General features: G+C 36.3%; 1 protein-coding gene across 1 annotated transcript in view; it reads right to left on the bottom strand.

Moving 5' to 3' along the window:
• The window catches only part of CFAP47 (cilia and flagella associated protein 47), a 510,608-nt gene that overhangs the window by 11,704 nt on the left and 479,272 nt on the right, over window positions 1-19,632 (bottom strand). The gene's annotated exons all lie outside the window — the stretch shown is intronic.

The following is a 19,632-nucleotide window of genomic DNA, read 5'->3' as shown; positions in this document are numbered from 1 at the left end:
GATGTGGTACATATACACAGTGGAATATTATTCAGCCATAAGGAGAAAACAAATCCTACCATTCGCAACAACATGGATGGAGCTAGAGGGTATTATGCTCAGTGATATAAGCCAGTTGGAGAAAGACAAGTACCAAATGATTTCACTGATCTGTGGAGCATAAGAACAAAGCAAAAACTGAAGGAACAAAACAGCAGCAGACTCACAGAACCCAAGAATGGACTAACAGTTACCAAAGGGAAAGGGACTGGGGAGGGTAGGTGGGAAGGAAGGGATAAGGGGATTAAGGGGCATTATGATTAGCATACATAATGTAGGAGGGGCACGGGGAAGGCAGTATAGCACAGAAAAGATGCCTAGTGACTCTATAGCATCTTCCTTCCCTGATGGACAGTGATTGTAATGGGGTATGGGGTGGGGACTTGATAATGGGGAGAGTCTAGTAACCACAATGTTGCTCATGTGATTTTATATCAATGATACCTTAATAAAACAAAACAAAACAAAACATTACCCTCTTCATGGCTCCTAGCACTGGGCCCTTCATGAAGGGCAGGGGTGGAGGAAGGGAGTTCAGGTCAGGGACGCTGATGCAGGTGGAACTGGTAGTTTGGTAAATGTTTGAGATGGGAAGGATTTCTCAGAGGAGCAGTGTGGCCCAGGAGAAGGAAGTCAGCCCCCAAACTGGGAGTGCTAAAAATTAACTTGCTTTTTCTGCTTCTGTATTAGTGCGTGCCTCAGTAGAAGTGGCAGACACCCATATCCTGTTATTGAAAAACTGTTTTATTGAAAGAATTGTTATTTCAAACTGGTGCAAACTAGCCAACCCAGGAAGAAGCAACTGACCTACAAACTAGTGTCAGGCAACCAAGCGAAACTAGGACAGTTAGCCAAAAGGAAGTTCAGCGAATATAAAAATGTTGACCAAACTCTTGAGGTTGCTGTTAGCCGATCTAAGGCTGGCATCCCCTGTGCAGGTGGTCTTACTGCTAATAAATAATTTCTTTTTCTCCTGTATTCTGGTTGTGGTCTGGCGTGTCTGTGCTCTCCCGGGACAAGCAGTTAGTCCTGTGATATTCAGGACTAACACAAACCTGCTGTGCAAAGCTTCTACTATGGACACATTTCATCAGGGGAAATCAAGTAGCCTGGATCTGATGTACCTGCCTCTGCCCTTCCACTCAGCCACACCGAGAAGCTGTAAACACTCAGTGCAAGGATTAACTTTGCAGGCGGTGTCTGGAATATTGTGAACAACTCTTGGCGGCTGTATTTGTGTCTGTGTTAGACTGATCTTTAAACCACCAGCAACTAAGACATAAGGCTTGGCACACAGATAGTGTTCAATAAACTGATGGATGGAGGAAGGAAGGAAGGGTGCATGGGTGAACAAATGTCAAGTCTGTCAATGCACTGAAGCAGGTGCTTGGAATGGGCTACACTTGGTCTATGCTAGATTTTTGGATGTCGACAGCAAGAAGGATCTCTCGCAGGCCAGACCCCAGTGTCCAGGTCACAGGAGAACCGATGCCCAGCACACAGTATTCCACCATGCCAGCCTCCCAGCCACAGGGCCCTGGGCCCATTTAGTGACAGTATATATGACCAGGCTGCAGCCTTCTTAGGCTGAAATTTCTGCGACTAGTCTCTTGTCCTATTAAGTACTTTTGAAAAGCCCCTTAAGATCTCCGTAAAAGGAAAGTTGTTGTGAAGAATTCCAAGAGAGCTGGATAAGCCTGGCATGGGGGTTGTTCGGGGTTGAGTTAGTTTTGGGACCCGCGAAGGAAAGAATATCCAACCAAACCAGGAAGCCTGCAGTTTCCCATTATGGCCACTGGAGGGCACTTCGACCATGTAATACCAGCTCTCCACTTCCCACTACTTTGGAACTGGGATTCAATTCAACAGTGTTAAGTCATCACAATAATGATAGCTCTCCTGTGTTGAATATCCAATACAGCACTAAATGGCTTAAATATGTATTATTGCGTTCAATATTCACCACAATTGTTGTGAGTTATCTTGGCTCTTTAGGAAAAACGGAAGCTTAAGGTAGCCAAAGAACTCACTCAAGGTCACTCGGCTAAATAAAATTTGGGACTAAGGACTTGAATACAATTTGGGACTAAGGACTTGAACCCAAGCCATTGGGCACCAACTATAAACAGTGAATACACAGAAAGCTGAAAAGGGACTGTCTGGATAGAGGCAGACGAGTATGCTGCATAAATATTGTTACTAAACAATTTACACATATGTGAAATTGGAAGGTGGCTTACAGAAAATTTGTGCATCTCATATGGGAATGTTTCTTTGTCTCCCCCTCCCCCATCGCAATGATGTTAGTAAGCAAATGAAGTGTTTCACAAAAAGAAAAAAAAAAAAGACTGGAACAACAGTATAGACCAAGTGGATCTAACAGATATATACAGAACATTCCACTCAAGAGCAACAGCATTTACATTTCTCTCAGGTGCATATGGAATATTCTCTAAGATATATCACATTTTAAGTCACAAATCAAGTCTGAACAAATATAACAATACTGAAATCATACCAGTTGTCTTTTTCCACTACAATGGAATGAAACTAGTATCAATAGCAGAAGGAAAACTGGAAACACACAAGTATGTGGAAATTAAACAACGAACTATTAAATGATGAATGAGTCAAAGAAGAAATATTAGAAAATATCTTGAGACAAACAAAAATGAAAACACAACATACCAAATCTTATGAATGCAGCAAAGTAAGTACTAAGAGGGACATTTACGGTGACAAATGCCTAGATTAGAAAAGAACAATCTCAAATAACAACCTCATTCTACACCTGAAGGAAGGAAAGAAAAAACAAACTCAACCCAAAGTTAGCATAAAGAAGTTAATAATACAGAGTAGAACAGAAACATATCAAATAGTGAATAGAAAAAATTAAGAGTCAAACTAAGAGTTGGTTTTTTGAGAAGATCAAAAAGACTGACAAACATTTAGCTAGACTAACTTAGAAAAAAAGACTCAAATAAAATCATAAATGGAAAAGGAGACATTACAACTGATGCCCCAGGAAAAAAAGATTATGAGACTACTATGAACAATTATATACCGCAAAAATTGTATAACCCAGATGAAATGGATAAATTCCTACCAAATATGTAATCTGTCAAGACTGCGTTATGAAGAAATAGAATATCTGAACATGCCTATAAATATTAAGGAGATTGTAAATTAATAATCAAAATCCTCTCAACAAAGAAAATCCTAGGGCCAGATGGTGAATTCTACCAAATATTTAAAGAGGAATTAACTGTTACAAAATATTGAAGAGGAGGGAATATTTCCAAACTTAATTTATGAGGTCAACATTATCCTGATACCAAAGCCAGAAAAAGACACTGCAAGAAAAGAAAACTACAGGCCATATCCCCAATGAATATAGATGCAAAAATCCTCAGTACTATCAAATAGAATTCAACTGCACATTAATAGGTTCATATACCCTGTCCAAGTAGGATTTATTCATAGGATGTAAGGAAGGCTCAAACTAAGAAAATGAATTAACACGATAAACTACTTTAACAAAATGAAAGACAAAAAACACAGAATCATCTCAATCCATGCCAAAAAAGCATATGACAAAATTCAACACACTTCTATAATAAAAACACTGAACAATCTAGGAATAGAAGGAAATTATCTCAACATAATGAAGGCCACATGTGCAAAGCCCACAGTGAGCATCATACTCAACACTGAAAAACCAAAAGCTTTTCCTCAAGGATCATTATCTCTATTAGCAGATGGCATGATCTTGTATGCAGAATGATTCCACAAAAACCTATTAGAGCTAATAAATGAATTCAGTAAAGTTGCAGGATACAAAACCAACATCCAAAATTCAGTTGAATTTCTATACACTAACAATGAACTACTTGCAAAACAAATTAAGAAAATTACCCCATTTAAAATAGCATGAAAATGAATAAAAGACTTACAAATTTAACCAACGAGGTTAAACACTGAACACTATGACAATGATGAAAGAAACTGAAAAAAAACCCAAATAAATGGAAAGATAAACCCATGTTCAAGGATAGGAAGATCAACATTGTTAAAATGTCCATACTACCCAAAGCACAAATGAAGTGGGACTAAATCAAATGAAAAAAATTATGCATAGCAAAGGGAAAAGTAAGCAAAATGAAAAGGCAACCTTTTTGCAAATCATATACCTGATAGGGTGCTAATATCCAAATATATAAGGAGCTCATAAAACTCAACAACAGAAAAACCCCAAATGATCCTATTACTACTCGGCACAGAACCTTCATAGATTTTTCTCCAAAGAAGAAATACAAATTACCAAGTATACGAAATGATGCTTGACATCACTAATCATCAGAAAAATGCAAATCAAAACCACAATGAGAAATTCCATCATACCTGTTAGGATGGCTATTATCTAAAAGCCAAAAGGAAGTGTTGTTATGGATGTGGAGAAAAGGGAATTCTTGTACAATGCTGGTGAGATTTAAAATTTGTATAGCCATTATGGAAAACTATATGAAATTTCCTCAAAAAACTAAGATCAATTACTCTATGATCCAGCAATCCACTTCTGGGTATATATGCAACGGAAATGAAATCAGTATCTCATATCTGCATTTCCATGTTTACTGCAGCATTAGTCATAATAGCCAAGACTTGGAAATAACCTATGTATGCATCAACAGATGCGTGGATAAGGAAATGTGGTACACAGAATGGAATATTGTGAAGTCTTAAAAAAGAAGGAAATCTTGCCATTCATGACAGTATGGATGAACCTGAAGGACATTATGCTAAGTGACATAAGCCAGACACAGAAAAATAAATTCTGTTTGATCTCACTTATATGTGGAATCTAAAAAAATCTAACTCATAGAAACAGAGAGTAGAACTGTGGTTGCCAGGGGCTGGTGGTTGGAGAAAATGGAGGATATTGGTCAAAGGGCACAAACTTTCGGTTATAAGAAAAATGAATTCTGGAGAGCTAATGTACAGCATGGAGACTATAGTAATAATAATGTATACTTGAAAGTTGCTAAGAGTAGTTTGTTAGTGTCCTCCCCACACAAAAAAAGGATATTATGTGAGGGGTTGGGTAGGTTAATTACCTAGATTGGGAGAATCATTTCAAGATACATACATATATCAAATCATCATGCTGTATACCTTAAGTATATACAACGTTTGTCAATCATACCTCAATAAAGCTGGAAAAAAGTTGAAAAATAAAATAAAGTAATAAACTTAATACAAAAGAGTAAGCCTCTAATAGGAGAATTTCAAATCCCAGTGATGATAGATATTTTTTGTTTATTTTGGTATCATTAATCTACAATTACATGAGAAACATTATGTTTACTAGATTCCCCCCATCACCAAGTCCCCCCAACAAACCCCATTACAGTCACTGTCCATCAGCATAGTAAGATGCTGTAGACTCACTAGTTGTCTTCTCTGTGTTGTACAGCCCTCCCAGTGCCCCCCCCACACATTATACATGCTAACAATGGTGCCCCCTTTCTTTTTTATTCCCCCCCCCCTCTTATCCATCCCTTCCCACCCATCCTCCCCAGTCCCTTTCCCTTTGGTAACTGTTAGTCTATTCTTGAGTTCTGTGGGTCTGCTGCTGTTTTGTTCCTTCAGTTTTTTTCCTTGTTCTTATACTCCACAGATGAGTGAAATCATTTGATACTTGTCTTTCTCTACCTGGCTTATTTCACTAAGCATAATACCCTCTAGCTCCATCCATGTTTTTGCAAATGGTAGGATTTGTTTTCTTCTTATGGCTGAATAATATTCCATTGTGTATATGTACCACATCTTCTTTATCCATTCATCTAATGATGGACACTTAGGTTGTTTCCATTTCTTGGCTATTGTAAATAGTGCTGTGGTAAACATAGGGGTGCATATGACTTTTTCAAACTTGGCTGCTGCATTCTTAGGATAAATTCCTAGGAGTGGAATTCCTGGGTCAAATGGTATTTCTATTTTGAGTTTTTTGAGGACCTCCATACTGCTTTCCACAATGGTTGAACTAATTTACATTCCCACCAGCAGTGTTGGATGGTTCCCCTTTCTCCACAACCTCACCAACCTTTGGTGTTGTTTATCTTTTGGATAGTGGTGATCCTTACTGGTGTGAGGTGATATCTCATTGTGGTTTTAACTTGCATTTCTCTGATGACTAGCGATGTGGAGCATCTTTTCATGTGTCTGTTGGCCACCTGAATTTCTTCTTTGGAGAAGTGTCTGTTCAGCTACTCTGCCCATTTTTTAATAGGATTATTTGCTTTTTGGTTGTTGAGGTGCATGAGCTCTTTATATATTTTGGTTGTCAACCTTTTATGGGATCTGTCCTTTATGAATATATTCTCCCATACTATAGGATGCCTTTCTGTTCTATTGCTGTTGTCCTTCGCTGTACAGAAGCTTTTCAGCTTGATATAGTCCCACTTGTTCATTTTTGCTTTTGTCAATGGCTCCTTTATTGTATATTAATTGACCATATCTTATATTAATTGGCCATTTTGACAATATTAACTCTTCCTAGCCATGATAATCGTGCTGGATACAGTATTCTTGGTTCAAGGCCCTTCTGTTTCATTACATTAAATATATCATGCCAATCTCTTCTGGCCTGTAAGGTTTCTGTTGAGAAGTCTGACAATAGCCTAATGGGTTTTCCTTTGTAGGTGACCTTTTTTCTCTCTCTGGCTGCCTTTAATACTCTGTCCTTGTCTTTTATCTTTGCCATTTTAATTATTATTATATGTCTTGGTGTTGTTCTCCTTGGGTCCCTTGTGTTGGGAGATCTGTGGGCTTCCATGGTCTGAGAGACTATTTCCTCCCCCAGTTTGGGGACGTTTTCAGCAATTATTTCCTCAAAGACACTTTCTATCCTTTTTTTTCTCTCTCTTCTTCTTCTGGTACCTGTATAATGCAAATATTGTTGCATTTGGCTTGGTCACACAGTTCTCTTAATATTCTTTCATTCCTGGAGATCCTTTTATCTCTCTGTGCCTCAGCTTCTCTGTATTCCTGTTCTCTGATTTCTATTCCATTAATGGCCTCTTGCACCTCATCCAGTCTGCTCTTAAGTCCTTCCAGGGATTGTTTTATTTCTGTATTCTCCCTCCTAACTTGATCCTTTAGCTCTTGCATATTTCTCTGCATGTCCATCAGCATGGTTATGACCTTTATTTTGAATTCTTTTTCAGGATGATTGGTTATATCTGTCTCCCCAAGCCCTCCTCTCTCAGGGTTGTCTGGGTGATTCTGGACTGGACCAAATTTTTGTGCCTTTTCATGGTGATAGAGGTAGTTGTAGGCAGGTAGCACGTGTATCACCTGGGAGAACAGAGTCCCTTCCTGCTTGCTGGTTGCCCTGCTCCTCTCCGCTGCCTGTGTCAGTTACCTGCACACGCAGCCCTCGGGGCAGCCCAGAGCCCTGCGGGCAGAGGCAGGGGCACCGGGTGTGCTCTCCTGCAATAATGGCACCCCTCCGCACCCTGTCCTAGCTTCCTCTGCCTGTGCCGGGCAGCTGTTCACCAGTGGTGGCCCCGGGACTAGCCCAGGTGGCTGCATGCTGGGAGGAGACTCTGGGCGGCTGCTGTGGGTGTGGCTGCTGCCAGGCTGCTCAGCCGCTGTAGCTGGGCCGTGCCCGAGGGGGAATGAACAGCAGGCTGCTTATCCCTGTGAGGGGCTTCAGGGCTGCATTGCCTCCCAGGGGGCTGGGGTGCTTTGAGTTCCTCAGGATTCCCAGCCTGCTGGGCCGAGTGTGCCGGGATGATTCCATCCACCTGTGAGGCCCCTGTCCCTTTAAGACTTTCAAAAAGCACTCACTTTTTATCCCAGGGGCACCGGCTGCGGGGACCCGCTTGCAGATTTTACTTTCCGTTTCCCTAATATCCAGCACACCGTGCAATGTGTGTCTGTGCTCCCTGTGCAGATGACTAGGGATGGGTATTTAGCAGTCCTGTGATTTCCCTCCCTCCCCCCTCTGGCTCCTCTCCTCCCACCAGGGAGCTGGGGTCGGGGGAGCACTTGGGTGCCACTGGGCCGCGGCTTGTATCTTACCCCCTTCATGAGATGCCGAGTTCTCGTAGATATAGATGTAGCCTGGCTGTTGTACTGTATCCTCTGGTCTCTCTTTTAGGAATAGTTGTATTTGTTGTATTTTCAAAAATATATATGGTTTTGGGAGGAGATTTCTGCTGCTCTACTCACGCCACCATCTTGGCTCCTTGATTCAAGTTCACATTAATGATGATAGATATTTATAGAAATTATCCCTCTCTGTATGTGGCACTGATCTGTATGTGACATTATAGTGTCCAGTAAGGTACCTATTTCTGCTTACCATAGGTACCATAATCTGCCAAAGTTAATGCTGAGTATAACTCTCTAAAGGAACAGAAATGTTTACCAGCTTTCCCAGGGCTATTGATACTGAAAATATAGTTCAGAGGTCTGTTATGTTTGTTAGTCTACCACACTTCAGAATGGTCTGAATGTGAGGTTCAGGGGATACCAAGCTGGGATAGAGATGGGAACAAGAGTTTCTGTGTTGAGATGGGATTCAGGGAGGGGAGACAGGAGCTGGGGCCTCTTATAAATGGACACCCTGCCCACTACACACTACAAAATCTGGTAATTCTTTGCTTTGATTGTTTGAAGATGTGTGTTTGTGTGTTAGTGCATGTGTGCGTGCATACCTGTGTGTGTGTGTTTAGGTAAACTGGGGACAGTGATATTAAGTAGTATCTTAAAAATTAAATACTTCTATATATGCCAAATATTTAGTAGAAATAAAAAAATATTTACTATTGTGTTTACTGTATTGTTCTTAGGGCAGACAAGTGTATAGGAAAAATGTGATGCTCATGAATAATTACATCAGTGGGCTCATACTGTCCTATATTTGACACAGCTCTGATTTTTACTGGTCACACATTATTTTCAGTTTTTTAAATAATAATACATTAAGAGCAATAGATGAGCTCTTTCAGTACTTTGAACTCTATTATGTGTTTATCCTAACTCTTCAGAACACTTCTCGTTCCTGAATCATCATGCCTAAAATTATCCCTTGACAAACTTTGGTTCTTTTAAATAATGAGAACAAAAAAGTGAAATGTATTCCTTAAGACAGCCTTCCTTGATCCCTTTTATTCCCTCCTCTCTTGGGGACCCTTACATTTTAGAGATCTTTTAATTTAGGAGACAGAATAGCCACCACCTCATGGCTTGCCATGCATTTTTTCTTCTGTTACCTTCCCTGCATGCCCAGCAAACAAGAAAAATGTGTAGGCACTAGGGCATAGAGTCATTTCTCTTAATTTACTCTTGATCACTGAAGCAAAAGGAGATGTTGAGTTGGTTGATGGGGAAGCTGGTCAAATCCTGAATATTATTAGGTCAGCCTGTCTTCATCCCATTTTGTTTCTTTTGCTATGTTTCCCACCAATTTCACAGATCTGCTGAATGACTTGAGATTTTTACCTATAGGTATACCCTCCTACACCTACGTATAGCCTTCCCAGGGATGGAAAGCAACCTGGATAGATTCAGTAACTTATTTACATCACAGAGTTACCTAAAATGAATTTAAAAACAGACTTGGCCTGGGGAAGTTTTCTATTGGCCCAGAAAATTGACCGATGAAGAGAAAATAAATTCACCTGCTTCTGCTGCATGGGATGTTACCCACCACGATCTGAGCCTTACCACTCAAAGAATTGCAGCTGGTTACAATATCTTGGTGGAATCTGAAGAGAGTTTATTGATGTAGAACAGGCTCAAAATACTCAAGTAAGTGGATTCCACTATGGCGTGCCAACACATTCTTTAACACTTTTGCCATCTAAAGGTGGAGCCTATGTTCCCTTTCACAAAGCCAAGCTAGCACAGTGATTCTCTTGTAACCAACAGTGTGGCTAAAGTAATGCTACATAACTTCTAGGTCTATGTCAAAAAATGCCATGCAGGTCTTTTGGAATACGCACTGGAAATCCAGCCACAATGTACAAAATCCAACCACTTGAGACACACTATACAGAAACTACTGCCCTATTAGCCAATAATAGTTGTCCTGTTACCCAACAACTAGCATTAACTGCCAGTTGCAAGAGTTAACCATTTGATCAACTAGATCAATCCTTCAGATGACTGTGGACATGGCCAACATGTGACTGCACCCTCACGAGGGAGCCTCAGTTATTAAAATGTACCGAAAATGAACCTTAAACCTGCACATTCAGTGCACACAATGAAGAAAATTCTATTTACTGTTGAATCTTTTAAAAAACACTCTCCTGTGTCAATAGTGTAAGAAGTCCATTCTATTACATCCTCAGAACCAAAATTGAACAAAATCAGAATCTATACTTTAGAAAATATTCTGTTGGCATTTTTGGCTATCTCTGCAATTTTAAGTTGTTGAATCAATAAAAGAGAGCTGTCAGAGTTCAGGACATAAGAATCAAATATCATATTTCATATTTTGAGTGCACCTGACATATATGATTGTACATCCTAGAACTTCTGATAAATGCATTCATCCACTAGGAGTTTACTGAAATCTAAAGAAGTAGGTATATTTCATATATCTGTTGAGACTCTCTGAACTTAATGCTTACAGATACACCAGAATAGAAGATACTAGCTGCTTCTGATTTTAAATAAAACACCTAGAGTATATTTGTAATATTAATTAAAAATGAACTCAGAAAATTGTGCTTGTAATGGAACAGAATGATTTTTTCCCTTTTTTTTCTTTCACACAAATACACTACCATAATTGCCTTTTTCTAACTGTAAAAAATACACAAGAGCATAAGAAATAGACCTTATCATGTTAGAGACTGAATCATATGTCATATATTTTTTGGTTGTACCCATAACAAATTAACCTCAAAGACATTTAAAAAATCAAGATACCCAGTGAAAATACAAAAATAAACTGAATGGCAGTTTGAAGAAATTGATTTTGCAATTGTCTTATTTTTTCAAAAAGCCTAGTGAAAATAAGAAGATAAGTTGGAAATCAACTGGAATTAGACTGAGAAGAAATGAATAAATATAGAGGAATCAAAAAGTGAGAACTGAGCTCCTAATATTACTTTGAGAAGGCTGAGTCAGGCACAGCTACAATGTTGACCTGTCATCATGAAAAATATCAGATCCGGCTTATCTGCAAAATAATAACAGTATTATTATGGCCACACAATAGGATGGCACAATTAGGATGATATTACCCAAGACATTGAGAGAATGAATCACATTGGTTATCTGAATTAAAGTGGATATTCAGTAGGATGTCCCATGCTCCTGTTCTTCTCTATTTCTGACAGTAAACACAAATCTTGGTCTATGTCTCCAACCAAGTAAATGCAGGCAGATTTTCCAATTAGATTTGGAGAGAAAGTAGACTGATGAAAATAACTTATTTTTCAATTTAGACAGAAAAAGATCATAATATTCTTCCAGAAATTCTGGTTATTTCTACAACAAGATAATTTTCCTCATTGAAAGCCCATAAAGGTTATGAAATCAACTCACTTTCTCATATGTTAGATAGCATCTACCTTGAATCTCTTTAGTTAATTTTCTCTTACTTGGGAAACATGTTATAGATCATCTAAAACAAACTTGTAGTAGCAAAGACTAAGGGCAAAGCCTAAACGTTGTATAGGCCAGATGTACATATAAAACTAGATGAAGCAAAATGAATTTCCTGCCCAAGAGGCAGTTTTCTCAGAGCATACAAGTATGATATTACAATTTCCTGCCTGCCAATAAGTAGAAGTTCATTTTTGCATTCTTGACTACAAAGGGACTATTTTAAAACTGGCCAAACCAACAAAGTAATACAGGATAATCTGTGAAGAATACTTAATAAATTATAAGAGCAGAGCTCTAATCATGCCTAAAACTGTGTTTATTTAGAACTGATTAACCCATTTAAAAATGTTGTTGATTACAATAAACAATTTACTTTGAAAAGACTCCAAATATATTGACATAATCGTCTTATGCGGTAAATAAGGATACATATAGCTACTACTTTAAATAACCATGACTGAGCTTTAATAAATGTTTTTAAAAGAATTTTATAAGATTTCTCAATAGAAACCACAAATAATTACATATGCAGTATTCCTCCAAAACCTAGGAAATCCACCAAGTTTCTGTTTTGTCCCTAAGTATACTTCAAGGAGAATTTATCTCCCATAATCACTGTTACTTAGTGCCATGGAAACCAAAGTACTTGGGAATTTTCATCCTTTCAGGGCATACTTATTAAGTACCCCTTATATGTCTGACATTGACCAAGACAGTCCTAGTCCTTGCCTTCATTAAACTCAGGCTAATGGTGACAGCAGACATTGCGTGACAGGACTCACAATCAGATTTCACAAAACTGAAATCAAAGAAAACATCTTGAAAGAGACTAGAGAGAATAAAATGTTACCTATAGGGGAACAACAATTCTAATGGCAGCACGTTTCTCTTCAGAAACCATGCAAGCCAGAGGAAGGAGCACAATATTTTTTGACCGATGAAAGAAAAGAACTCTGAACCATGAATTCTATATCAAGCAAAAACAATTCTTCAGTAAGAAGGGGGAATAAAGACAGTCTCAGGCTGGAAAACTAAGAGAATGTGTCAGTAGCAGAGCTGACCTTAAAGCACAGCTGGAGGAAGTTCTCTTAACTATAAAGAAATTAGCTAGAAGGAGGCTGGGACTTCAGAAGGAAAAGAAACACAAGGGAATGGATAAAAACAGGGGTAAGTATAGCAGAACTATCCTCCTCATGAGTTTTTATAATTACAATATATAAATGAAGCAAAAATTATAATATCAGCCATCGTGCCAATAGCATAGTGAAATAATTAAGACATTTACACTAAAAAGTGGGGACGGTAAAGGAACCAATGGAAATGAGGTTTCCACACTTATCTTGAGGTAGCAAAATGTCCCTAGCAGTAGACTCTAATGTGTTGCATATGAATATTGTAATATTGACAGCAAACTATACAATGACATGTATTTTAAAAAGCACTATAGATAAATCATATTGGATTCTCCAAGCAGTCAGGTTACCAATAGAAAGGCAAGGAAAGGGAAACAAAGGGAAGATAAACTAAATGAACAAACAGAACGAATAATAAAACAGCAGAAAAGAACTTAATGTATCAATCTTTAGATGTTGGGATGCAAATGCACACAAATGGAAGTTAAAGGATTGGCAAAGTGAATTTAAAAAACATGGTCAAACTATATGCTGTTTATAAGAAATGCACTTCAAATTTAGTGACATAGGTAGCTTGAAAGTAAAAGGATGAAAAACATTATACCATGCCAATATTTATTTTTTAAAAGCACAAGTAAAGCAGGAGTGACTATACCAACGTTAGGTAAAATAGACTTCAAATAAATTTACCAAAGAGAAAGAGATGCTATATTATGATAAAGAGTGCATATACCAACAATGACACCAAAATCCAGTATTTTCATGCACCAAATATCAGAACTTCCAAAATATATATAAGCAAAACAGAATTTAAACAAGAAATGGATAAATCTACAATGTCCAAAGATTTCAACACTCCTCTCTCAGCAATTTTTAAAACTATGGGACAGAGAATTAGTGAGGAAACAAATGAATTGAACAGTATAATAAAGCAACAGGCTCTAATAGATATTTAGAGAACACTCCATCCAGCAAAAAGAAAACTGCAAGCCAATATTCCTGATGAATACAGGTGCAAAAATTCTCAGCAAAATACTAGCAAACTGAATTTAACAGTAATTTAAGTTTCACTCAATCAAGTGGTATTTATCCGTGGGATGCAAAGATGGTTCCAGTAAGCAAATCAAGAAATGTGAAACACCACATTAACAGAATGAAAGATAAGAATGTGATTATTTGAATAGATGGAGAAAAAGCATCTGACAATATTCATGATTCTTTCATGATAAAAACTCTTAACAAATTGGATTTGGAAGGAACATACCTCAACATAATAAGGGCCATATATGACATGCCCACAGCTAACATTATGCTCAATGTTGAAAGACTGAAAACTTTCCTCTAAGATCAGGAAAAAGACAAGGGTGCCCACTCTCTCTGTTTTTATTCAAAATAGTACTGGAAGTCCTAGCCAGAGCAGTTCAGTAAGAAAAAAAGATAAAAGACATCCAAAGCAGAAAGGAAGAAGTAAATTTGTCTCTTTTCTTTTGGTGATATGTTAAATACAAAAAATCCTAAAGACTCTGCCAAAAAACTCTAAGAATAAATAAATTCAGTAAGGTCATGGGGTACAAAATCAACATACAGAAATCAGTTGCATCTACATACTAATAATGACCTATTTGAAACATAAAGAAAACAGTCCCATTTCCTAACAACATCAAATAGAATAAAATAGAAATAAATTTAACCAAGGAGGTTAAAGATCTGTACACTGAAAACTGTAAGACTTTGAAGAAGGCACAAATAAATGGGAAGCTATACTGTATTTACAGATCAGAAGAATTAATATTGTTAAAATGTCCATACTACCCAAAGCCATCTATAGAGTTCAGCAATCACCACCAAAATCCCAATGGCATTTTTCACAGAAATAGAAAAAATAATCCTAAAATTCATATGTAACCACAAAAGACCCCAAATAGCCAAAGCAATCCTGAGTAGAAGAACAAAGCTAGAGGGATGACACTTCCTGATTTCAAACTATATCACAAAGCTACAGTAATTATAAGTTTGCAATATATATGTATTAGAAATATGATATATATATATATATATATATATATATATATATATATATATATATTATATACAAACATAGCCTTGTAATATATTTTTGTAACAGTACGGTCCTGGAATAAAAATAGACACACAGACCAATGGAACAGATGTGAGAGCCCAGAAATATGTCAACTAATATTTGATAAAGGAGCAAAGAATACTGAATGGATAAAGGATAGTCTCTTCAATAAATGGTGCTGAGAAAACTGGATAAAAAGAATGAAATTGGACCCCTATCTCACACCATTCATGAAAAACAACTCAAAATGGATTACAGACTTAAACTGAAGACCTAAAATCACAAAATTAGACAAATAAGTTGAGAATCAAATGTCACATGGTGACTATAGTTAACAGTAAAGTATTATATATTTGAAAGTTCCTCTTAGGTCTTAGATGTTCTCACCACAATAAAAATAATGTTAATTAATTTAAAAAGATCAAAGTAAAAGAAAGAAAACAAAAATAAGAGCAGAAATAAGTTCAAACCGAAACATAAAGTCAATAGAGAAAATCAATAGAAAGAACTGGTTCTTTAAAAAAAGGTCAGTAAAACTGACACATTGCTAGAACAACTTGCAATGATAAAAGAGAGGCTGCGCATGGCCAATTTGAGAAATAAAAGGGGATATCATGGAGATACTGCAGATATCAATAGAAAAATAAGCGAGTTTTATGAACAACTACACACGATAAATTTGATAATGTGAAAGAAAAGGAACAAATAATTGAAAAGCATAACCTACTAAAACTCAGACAATATGCAATAAATAACCTGAATAGGCATATAACTATTAAGGTAACTAAATCAGTAATTTAAAAAAGCTGTGAAAAAGAAATTTCAGGCCCACATACTTTCACTGGATAATTTTACCAACCATTTAAAGGAGAATTACAGTCAATTGTAGATTATATCTCACAAAAAAGAGAACAGGAAGATTTCCTAACTCATTTTTTTGAGTACATCATTACCCATTTAGCAAAAGCAGACATAATGAGTTAATAATAAGAATAATAACTTAAAAACCAAACTATAGGTCAATATTTTCCATGATCTTAGGTACAAAAATCCTGACCAAATTTTAGCAAACTTAATCCAGCAATATATAAAAAGAAATATATACCAAGACCAAGTAGGCTTTACTCCAGAAATGCAAATCTACTTCAATATTTGAAATTTGATCAATGTAATTCACCATTACATTGATCATGTCTTCAATAAGACATAGAAGAAAAATGTCATGATGATATTAAACAGTGCAGAAACACTTGATAAAATTCAAAATCCCCATTTCCTTGATAAAGAGTCTTAGAAAATTAATAGAGAAATTAGGAATTGTCTTCTGCAAAAGATATGCTGAAGTCTTAACTAACAGTGCCTGTGAATATGACCTTATGAATAGGGTCACTGCATATGTAATCAAGTCAAGAAGAGATCTTTCTGAATTAGGGTGGGCTCTTATTCAATGTGACTGCTGTCCCTAGCAGAAGAGGAGGGAGATACAGATAGCGACAAAGAGAATGCCATGTGACAATGGAAGCAGAGATTGGACTGATGTGTCTACAAGCCATAGAAGCCCAAGTTTCCAGTCAACACCAGAGTAAAGAAAAAGGCATGGACCAGATTCTCCCCTAGAGACTAGAGAGCGAGCATGGTCCTGCCAACACCTTGATTTCTGACTTTTATTCTACAGAACTGTGACAGAATACATTTCTGTTGTTTTTAAACCATGTTACAGCAGCCCTAGAAAAGTATAGCAGAGGGGAAGTTTCCTCAACCTGATGAGAATCAACTGTAAAAATCTAACATTTAACATTATATGCAATGATAAATGACTGAATGCTTTCCATCTAAGTTTAGAAACAAGGCAAAGATGTCCACTCTGATCACCTTATTTAGTATAGTACTGGGAGTCCTCCCTCACCAGTGAAATAAGGCATAAAAGGAAATAGTCATGCAGATTAGGAATGAAGAAATATAACTGTCCCTCCTTATAAAAGATGTGATTATCTATGTAGAAAACACCAAGTAATCAAAAAATAAAGCTTGTTGAACAAATAACTTTTCAGCAAGTTCAGAGGATAAAAGATAAACACAGATGAAAATTTCCTCAATGAAATATCAACAAATCAAATCCAGCACACTATAACCAAGTGGGATGTATTCCAGGTTTGCAGCACCACTTCAACATTTGAAAACAAATTCGTTTAATTAATAATCACATCAACAGTCTAAGAAGAAAAATCATGACTGTTTCAACTGATGCAGATAAAGCATTAGACAAAATCCAACAACTATTCATGATAAAAAGCTTTCAGTAAACTAGGAATATACAGGAACTTCTTCAATGTAATAAAGAGCGTCTATAAAAAACCTACAGCTAAAAGCACACTTAATGATGAGAAACTAGATGTTTTCCCCTTAAGATAGGAAACAAGACGAGGATGTTCCACCTCACTACTCCTGTTCAACTTCATACTGGAAGTCCTAGACAGTACAGTAAGACATTAAAAGGACATAAAAGTTATACAAATCAGGAAGGAAGAAATGAAACTGTCCTTGGTTGTAGATGACATGATTGTCTACATAGCAAATCCCAAAGAACTGACAAAAAAAATTGCCTGGAACTAATAAGCAATTACAGCAAAGCTGCAGGATATAAGGTTAATTATAAAAGGTAACTGCTTTCCTATATACCAGCAATGAACTGGAATTTGAAATTGAAAACAAAACACTACATTAGTACTGAGAAAAGAAGCAGTTATAAGTAACAAAATATGTACAAGATCTAGATGAGGAAAACTACAAAATTTTGAAGAAATAACCAAAGGAAAACTATATAAATGGAGAGATATTCCATGTTCATGGCTAGAGAGACTCAATATTATTAAAATATCAATTCCTCCAATCATTATCTATAGATTCAATTCAATCTAAATAAAAATATAATAAAAATTTATTTTGAGATACCTACAACTGATTCTGAACTTGATACGAAAAAGCAAACACCTAGAATAGACAAAACAAAAATGAAGAAGAAAGTTGCAGGACTCACATTACCCGATTTCAGATCTTATGACAAAAACTACAGAAATCAAGGCTGCATAGTATAGGTGAAAAATTAACATATAGATCAGTGGGACAGAGTAGATAGCCCAGATACAGACCTATATGAATATAGGCAACTGTTCTTTGACAGGAGAGTAAAGGCAATTTAATGGAGAAAATATCATCTTTTCAACAAATGGTGTTAGTATAATTGGAAACTCATATGCAAAAGAGAAGAGAAAAGAAGAGACAAGACTCTATACTCAAACCTTTTATCTTTCAGGAAAAGTAACTCAAATGTGTCTGATAGGCCTAAATGTAAATGGCAAAACTGTAAGTCATCTACAGAAAACATAGGAAAAAATGTAAGCAACCTTGGGTTTAGTTATGAGTTTCTAGATATAACACCAAAAGCTTTACCTATGAAAGAAAAAATTGATAAGTTGGACTTTATTAAAATTAAAAAGTTCTACTCTATGAAAGGCACTGTTAAAAGCATTAAAAGATAAGCCACAGACTGGGGGAATATATTTTCAAAACAAACATCTGATAAAAGATTAACATCCAAAATTTACATGACTCTTAAAATTCAACATTCTGTATAATACTGTAATGGTAGATACATGTCATTATATATTTGTCAAAATCCATACACTATAGTCTTTAGTTAACAATAATACTCAATATGGATTCATCAATTATAACAAATACATTAATGCAAGGTATTATTAATAGGGTAAACTGTGTAGAGTGTTGGGGAGGGGCATATAAGGGAACTCTATGTACAATTTTTTTATGTATACCTAAAAAATGGTTCTAGAAACAAAGCCTATTAAAAATGTATGATTCAATATTATCTACTCCCACCGAATCTCAATATTACACAATAAATTTCTACCTATTCATGGTAAAGATAATACTTTGCTTTTCTTCATATGCTTTATATGGTTATACTAAGCAGCTGAAGATGTAAATATTGTTTCTAATAATTTTCCTTCTTATTCGTTCAATTAATATTTATGGGGTACATGTTCATGAGCCAGTTATTATACTACTTGCCATGAATTACCTGGCACAAACTGTTACCCTTTTTTGTGTTACAAGGGCTGCTTTTAATAACTGTCCATTTTGCATTACATATAAGACCCTCAGCGATCCCTTACTGTGTGCTGTTACGAAACAAAACTTTAGTCCTAAAGATTACTTACTTAGTCTGATAATTTTAGAGAAGAATTGCAAAATATAATTGCTTTACTCGTTTTCTGACCAAAATAAGTTTAGTTCTCTGACCACAAAAATTTATTAATAGTATCACTCATTTATTAAATATTCTCTAAATATTATCCATTATTTTAAATAGTTTTGTAATTTAAGGTCTTGTTTGCCACATATGCTGTAAGCCTATTCAAAATATTTTTAAACTATTAACAAAGCTGCTGCTTTAACATAAAGCAATATTTGTATCTCCTTTAATGAAATGAAGCAGCAGTATGTTTGGATTGTTATGAAACAGATAAAGGATATTTTTTGACTCCAGAGTTGAGAATTTTACATCATGGTTCCCTCCCCCACCCCTTTTTTTTCCTTAACTAACTCCAATGATTGCATCTTTTTTTTTTATTAAGGTATTATTGATATACACTTTTATGAAGGTTTCATATGAAAAACAATGTGGTTACTACATTCACCCTTATTATAGAGTCCCCCCATACCCCATTG

The sequence above is a fragment of the Manis pentadactyla genome, chromosome X (assembly GCF_030020395.1).
Source record: "Manis pentadactyla isolate mManPen7 chromosome X, mManPen7.hap1, whole genome shotgun sequence".
Lineage (NCBI taxonomy): Eukaryota > Metazoa > Chordata > Mammalia > Pholidota > Manidae > Manis > Manis pentadactyla.
This window is presented reverse-complemented; position numbering and strand designations above follow the sequence as displayed.